This window comes from Mastomys coucha, unplaced genomic scaffold (genome assembly GCF_008632895.1).
Source record: "Mastomys coucha isolate ucsf_1 unplaced genomic scaffold, UCSF_Mcou_1 pScaffold14, whole genome shotgun sequence".
Lineage (NCBI taxonomy): Eukaryota > Metazoa > Chordata > Mammalia > Rodentia > Muridae > Mastomys > Mastomys coucha.
Genome location: NW_022196896.1, coordinates 102,133,824 through 102,141,250, shown reverse-complemented (window position 1 = coordinate 102,141,250; position 7,427 = coordinate 102,133,824). Strand labels below are relative to the sequence as shown.

The 7,427-nt window shown below is 39.0% G+C and overlaps 1 long non-coding RNA gene across 1 annotated transcript; it reads left to right on the top strand.

The window, feature by feature from the left end:
* The first annotated feature begins 178 nt into the window (after positions 1-178).
* LOC116088620 lies at positions 179-7,427 on the top strand. Its single transcript, XR_004117945.1, has 3 exons — positions 179-288; positions 912-1,012; positions 7,235-7,427. It is a non-coding gene; the product is annotated as an uncharacterized LOC116088620 (long non-coding RNA).

Genomic DNA, 7,427 nt, shown 5'->3' with positions numbered 1-7,427 from the left:
CTCTCTCTCTCTCTCCCTCTCTCTCTCCCTCTCTCTCTCTCTCCCTCCACCCTCACCCATATTGTTACATAGAACAGATACCAACATTTTTTCTTTGCTACATCATGCTCTATCACATGACTCTGTCACTGTCGTATGTCATAATTGGTTCCTTTGTTGATTCTTAACAAATCTAAGGAGCAGTTTCAGCTTAGAACTAGCTATTACCAATAAAGCTGCTACATTCCCAGCCCTTGGGAGGCCATGTTTTCATTTCTTGGATATTTAGGAGATTTGCCAGGTTATAGGGTAAGTAGATGTTTAGCTTTATAAGAAACTGCCCATCAAGGTCGCCAAGTGGTTATACCCCATTATCCTCCCAACAGCAAAACCAGAATTCCAATTTCTCCCGTGCTCCTGAGGATCTGGCAGCATCATGGTTTTTTAATTTTCATAATGTTAATGGACTCAAAATATGTGACTATGGTTTCAGTGCTTGCTTTCCTGGTGTTAAGCACCTTTTTCTATTATTATTATAATATGATTGTTTTTATATATTATTTTATATGATTACTATCCATTTTAACACCTTTTATTTGAACTGTTTAATTTTTTGCTTTTTGAAAATTCAAATAATTTGTTCTTTCCCTTTATAAAAGATCTTCATACATTCTGAATAAGAATGATTGCAAGTCATACATATCATGTTCTCTCCCCATCTGTGACATTTTAGTTTCCTTGCAGTGTCTTTGGAGATACTGATGTGTTGTAATTTTTATGAAGCCTCATCTAAAGTTTTGGTGTCTATAGCAAAGTAGTCAAGACAATATTTCTTATATTTTCTCCCAGAAGCTTTGAAGCTTTAATTTGTGTATAGAAGGACAATGAACAGTTGTGTGCTCTCATTCGCTACTTTCTTGTTGGATCTTAAGGTTCTATCTGGGCAATTTGATTTAGAATCTTGTGACATCTATAAGCTCAAAAGAAGACACATAGAAGAATTAAGCTTATTTCCACTTCATTCATCCATCTGGTAAGTTGTAAAAGAGTTTTAAGGAAGAAGGACATCTTCAGGGCAGGGAGGAAAGACCATTCATGATAAACCAGGATGAGAAACACGGGCCAGGATTTGCCTGGCAAAATCGGGTACATCATTACCGTAGAGTCAGTTCTCCTGACTCCTGGTTAAGTATCATCAGAGATATTGCTATTAGGAGTGACTCCATGCCAAGGTAGAGATGTAGCTCACTCAATGGAGGACTTGCCTCTTATAAACAAGGCCCTAGTTTCAATTTACAGGTCACTGTAAAGCCAAGCATGGTGCTACTGACCTATAATCCCAGCACTCAGGGAAATAGAAACACAAGGAAAGAATCTAAGGCCAGTTGGGGTACATGACAAGATGACAACCTTTCTTAAAAACAAACAAGCAAACAGAAAGAATGAAAGAAAGAAAGGGAAAGAAAGGGCAATCACCTTCAGCAATGATTGACTTTTGTAGCAATGGTCGTGTTTATTTTAACTAGGAAAGCTATACTGAAATGGAAAATAGTTCATGGCTGAAGTCTTCAGTCTGGCCATTTGGTCTGGGTCAGGGGATGTGAGGCATGGTTTGCAAATCAAAGCCAGTGCCTTTGCATCTGTGCAGGGCGTTGAGAGCAAACAAAGACTTGTCAACCCTGGTGTTCTGTTTCCTTTGGGAGCTCTTCTAAGAAAGATATATTGTTACTGTTCCAGTTTGCATCACCATTTGGTTTAATTATTATTTGTAATTGAGAAATAATTAGATAAAACGATGATGTAAACCCCTGTGGAAAATAGACATCTCCTAAGAACCCTAATGTTTTCCGTCACTTAAAAAAGAAAGGGATATGACTTACTGGGGGAAAAAACTAATTAGAAAAGCAGACACATCTTTTCCAGCTCCTCATATTTCAGGCATACTGGCAAGTGCTCAAAAATGATCAGAGAGTGGCCTATTTCTCAAGGCCCCCAGGAGAGCATGATAATTTAAATCATCATCGCAGGAAAGTGCCCTGAGCACTCGCCTTTCTTTGCCTTGCTCTTCAGTTGGAAGAGAGAGTTCAGTCTCTGTGCTGGCATGGACAAGTGGAGTATTGGCTGTAGGGAAGCTTGAGGTCGCACCCACACCAAAGTGATCCAGGCGAGTTAGGCTTCCCGCCAAGCAAAACACATCTGAGTGACTTGAGGAGAGAGAGATGTTTAAGACAATGCCTCTCGAGCAAAATGAAAACAGGGTTTTGATCCAGGGACACAAATCAAAATTGTTTGACAACACAAAGGGATAAAGGAAGGAGCCAGTAGAGGCACAAAAATGTGGGCAGAACAATTCAAAGCCCAGAATCTTTCTAAAATCCTTTCTGTCCAGAATTAAATTATTTCATTGGAAAACCGAACTAACAAAATGATTGGGTAACTTCCCAAGAAGATAATTTTAAGGAAAACAGACACTTTTCTGAAATTGACACCCCATTAAGTATAGCCATTTTGAAATATATAAGTGTTTACTAATACATTAAAATGTGGTTGTTTAGAACAACTCTGGCAACTAGTTTGGCAGTTCCTCAGAAAATTGGACATAGTACTACCAGAGGACCCAGCTATACCACTCCTGGGCATATACCCAGAAGATGCTCCAACATATAATAAGGACACATGCTCTACTATGTTCATAGCAGCCTTATTTATAATAGCCTGAAGCTGGAAAGAACCTAGATGTCCCTCAACAGAGGAATGGATACAGAAAATGTGATACATTTACACAATGGAGAACTACTCAGTTATTAAAAACGATGAATTTATGAAATTCTTAGGTAAATGGATGGATCTGGAGAATATCATCCTGAGTGAGGTAACCCAATCACAAAAGAACACACATGGTATGCACTCTCTGATAAGTGGATATTAGCCCAGAAGCTCAGAATACCCAAGATACAATTCACAGACCAAATGAAGCTCAAGAAGAAGGAAAATAAAAGTGTGGATACTTTGTTCCTTCTTAGAAGGGGGAACAAAATATCCATGGGAGGAAATACAGAGACCAAGTGTGGAGCAGAGACTGAAGGAAAGGCCATCCAGAGACTGCCCCACCTGGGGATCCATCTCACATAAAATCACCAGACACTATTGCAATTGCCAACAAGTGCTTGCTGACAGAAGTCTGATATGGCTGTCTCCTGAGAGGCTCTGCCAGTACCTGACAAATACAGAGGTGGATGCTCTAGGCCATTCATTGGACTGAGCACAGGGTCCCCAATGGAGGAGCTAGAGAAAGGACCCAAGGAGCTATGAACCAACTAGTATCCCCACAGCCCCCAGGGACTAAACCACCAACCAAAAAGAGGGACCCATGGCTCCAGCCACATATGTAGCAGAGGATGACGTTGTTGGTCATCAATTGCAGGAGAGGCCCTTGGTCCTGTGAAGGCTGATGCCCCAGTGTAGGGGAATGCCAGGGCCAGGAAGCAGAGTGGGTGGGTTGGTGAGCAGGGAGAAGGGGGAGGGGATGGGGATTTTCAGAAGGGAAATCAGGAATGGGAATAACATTTGAAATGTAAATAAAGAAAATATTTTAAAATGTGGTTGTTTGGGATGAAAATCAAGACTTAGAAGAAAAAAAATAGGGCTGCAGATATACTAAAATGTTCTTAATACTTTCTCCCACCCTGTCCAAATACCTCCATCCCTCAATCATCAGACTGTAATAAAAGCCAGCTTCCCAATACTCAATTATTGGCTACAAATACATTTTTCCTAGTGGTCTCTCTTTAGAAGAAAACTATAATATAAACTTGTCTGGACATAAACATTGATTCCAGTAGGATCTGGTCCTGAATAGATGGCCCTCTCTTCTTCACCTTCACCTCTTCTCCTCATTTATGAAACAGTGAACCCCTAGACTTGTTTTAAGGTTAATGGGGACCCTGGACTTATAGTACGTATTATATACATGAAACTGTCATGCCAGCATTCAAATTGCATATTGAAGAACCACCTCAGAATGGTCTCTGTGCTTGGCAGTTTGAGAGAGAAATCAATGAGAATTATAGACACTGTGCAATGATTTCCTAAGAAGATATGGCTGTCTTTGAGACTTGAAAGATGATTGTGAGGGAAAACAAGGATGAAAAACACTGAGGGCAAGGACATTTGGATGCTCATGGACCCAAGGTGCATTAGGGAGTGGGAAAGGAGATGGAGGAGTAGGGTCAGAAAACAGTATGAGGTGATGGAGGACTGGAAATAAGATATGAAGAGAACCAGTGCCCTTGGCTGTCTGTTTTATTATCCATCTTAACTTTCACTAAAGACCAATGATGCTTTGGAAAATTAAAAAATTATCATGCCTCAATGAGCACAGGGCCAAATCTAAAGAGCATCTTTATGGAACATCTATCTCTGTTGTATTTGTGGAATAAAATTAATGAATATTGGAGGGAACAAAGTCATATGACTGGAAACTTCATATCAATAGTAAAGAATCGAATCAAAAGCACTGGTCCAGATATTTCCAATACACTCAGTTTTATAGATCAGACCAGAGATCATTTCTAACAAGATAATTAACTGGAAATCCTTGCTTCTACTTGACATGACTTCATTAACCTCTATATAGATAGCTGTTTGGATTGACATGATTTTTAAATACATTGCCCATTACTCATCCCTCCAGTAGTGGGATGACAAACTGTCTGAAAAAAAAATTCTTCTTGATTGGTAGCATTTTTCGATTTTAGTGGTGCAAATACTTTGACTGTGACTAATTTCTACTTCTCAAGACTAATTTCACTGAGGAAAGTAGAACTGGAAGGAAGAACAGAAATCTAGCTGTTCAAAACTGACAACAGCCAACTCTGCCAACCCCTGACCTTCCTGTCTCTGAAACAGCCCTATGTTAGACCTTCCACCATGGGCCCAGCCTCACTGATCACCAAAGGTGACGTCACTTCCCAGGAAGAGTTAGTCTTGTGTGCCTAGGGTCTTCCTTCTCCTCCCAGGAACACTTAACAGATCCCTGAGAAAGACTCATTTATCTCTTTTACATCTGTGGATGATTGGGAAAGAGTCTAGTTCCTATAGATTATCAGTTGAAAACCCTATCCGCTAAGATTGGGTTAATACTAATAGCTAAAAGAAAGAATAATGTTTTGGGCAGTGTTTTCATCGTGACACTGCAGCTCATGGCTCCTTGAGTGTACTCAAATCTGTTTTATTCCAAACTGGAAAACAAAGAAAAGGAAAACTAACATTGCCTTTCCTACAGTACACCAGGTAAAAGACAATTTAGTCAAGGCACCATTTTGGAAATCCCTTTATTCATAAAAATTCTATTTACAGTTCTGTTTGTTTATACTACTCAGTATAGAATGTTTAGAAATAATGCAGCATTCTGGGTTGAGGTGTTTTGTGGGTTTTTTTCTCCCTACAGTAATCCTGCAATTACTGTCACAAATGCTTTGAAAAATCAGAAGGAAAAATATTTTAAGAGTGTTTTGTTCTTTATTAGAATGTGGTTTAGTGTTTATTATCATAATTCCTGATTGTTATTGCTGCACCTTGAATGATGTATTTTTTACTCGGTGAGCTATTATTTAGCTCACAGTCATGATTTGTTCACTAATCCCATTCAAGGTTATGCAATAACAATCAGAAATTATGATAATAAACATTGAACTACATTTCAACAAACTATGATAAACTCGTGTGAGCTTTTTAATCTTTTCATTAACAAAGCATCATACGCTTCAGCGATACTTTAATTACCAAGAAATTACCCAAGAAAATATGTAATTATTTCTAGTAATTGACAGTGACTCCATATGTAACACCTCTTTATGTTAAAAATAATTGCTAAAACGTGAGCCTTTTTCCCAAGACATGTAGTTTAATTAATTGTATTCTGTTTTTCAAAGAAAAGTGGTTATTTAAAAATATGAACCTTAATGTACATAAGTAATTCTAGCTCAATTGGGAGCTGCTTAGTGATCTCAAAATACATTTGGATCATGGCAAGTATTAATGAATGATCTTGATCAAGAAAGGGTAACTAGGCTTCTCATTTTATGCCAATGTCGTAAAACATGTTCTTTCCTAGAATGGCTCTGCCAGTCATTCCAAAATCCCATTACGTAGTAAATAACATCCTTCAGGTAGGGAGAGAAAACACCATCAGCATCCCTAAGCTTACACATGAACATTCATTCAGAGAAAAGGGAAAACTTATTGTCTCAAAAACAAAAATATATATCGTCTTGAGAGTCATTTAGGCTACCTTGACCAGCCACTCTAAAGGAGCTTTGTTATGCCCGATACTGGGATTTTTGTTGGTCTATTGTACTTGTGGGACATGTTATCAAGTGGTACAGCTTTATTTAAGGTACACATGTACACACACACATACATGAACACAAACATATATAGCATATAGTTTTAGGTAAATATAAAATAGGGTGATTCCTTGAGGCTTCATCAAACAACCTCAGTGCTATTCATGCCTCGTCCTTCCTCATTGTGTGTTGACTTCTCCTCAGTTGGAGCCCCCTGCTCATTGGTCCATTTCCTGCTTTACGGCACCTACATTTGCTCTCAGGTACCACCACCATAGTCCCTTTCTACTTTCCTAGTGGCTTCAATTATTCCATGCTGTATACTTCTATCTAAGGATTTGGAGTTAGGTATTACAGATGAGAAAGAGCATGCCACCTTTGTCTTTCTGGGTCTGGGTTACCTCATTCAATATAATCCTTTCAAGGTCTATCCCTTTTCCTGCAGATTTCATATCTTTAGTTTTTCTTCACAGTTAAATAGTATTCCACATTCCAAGACAAAAACTTCATATTACTCAAGCTAGATCTGTAAGCCTCCTTACTGTAGTATAGCTTCCATCATACCAGAAAGTTCTATATAAGCTGCCGAGGGAGGGAAGCAACTTAACACTCCTACCTAGCTACAGCATCTATGAACCACAATAATGCCCAGTATGATAACATTTCCATAAAGGTACAATAATGGCATTCATGTGCTCGTGGTAACCAACTCAACAGGAGGAAATCCATGTCTAGTACTAGAAATCTAGCCAATTGCCCAGGGCTAGCCTGGTCATGGAGCTTAGAAGAGAGTCTACTGCCACCATTTTCCTAGGCCAGCATAATTCCTAACTATATTTTAAACCTTATCCTTATACTCACAGAGAAGGGTATCTCTCACACCTGATGAAAGAAACTTCTCTTTACAGAAAATTCAAACCATTACAGAAAACTGCAACTGGACACTATTCAGAGATGAATGGATTGAGGGGAGTTTGGCCCCAATGGATGCATCTACATCACAGTTCCCACATTTATGGCTTAGAGAAGATGACAGAAGTGAAGGCAGGAAGACTGTAAGAGCCACAATACCAAAACGTCTACATGGAAATGACTGCACAA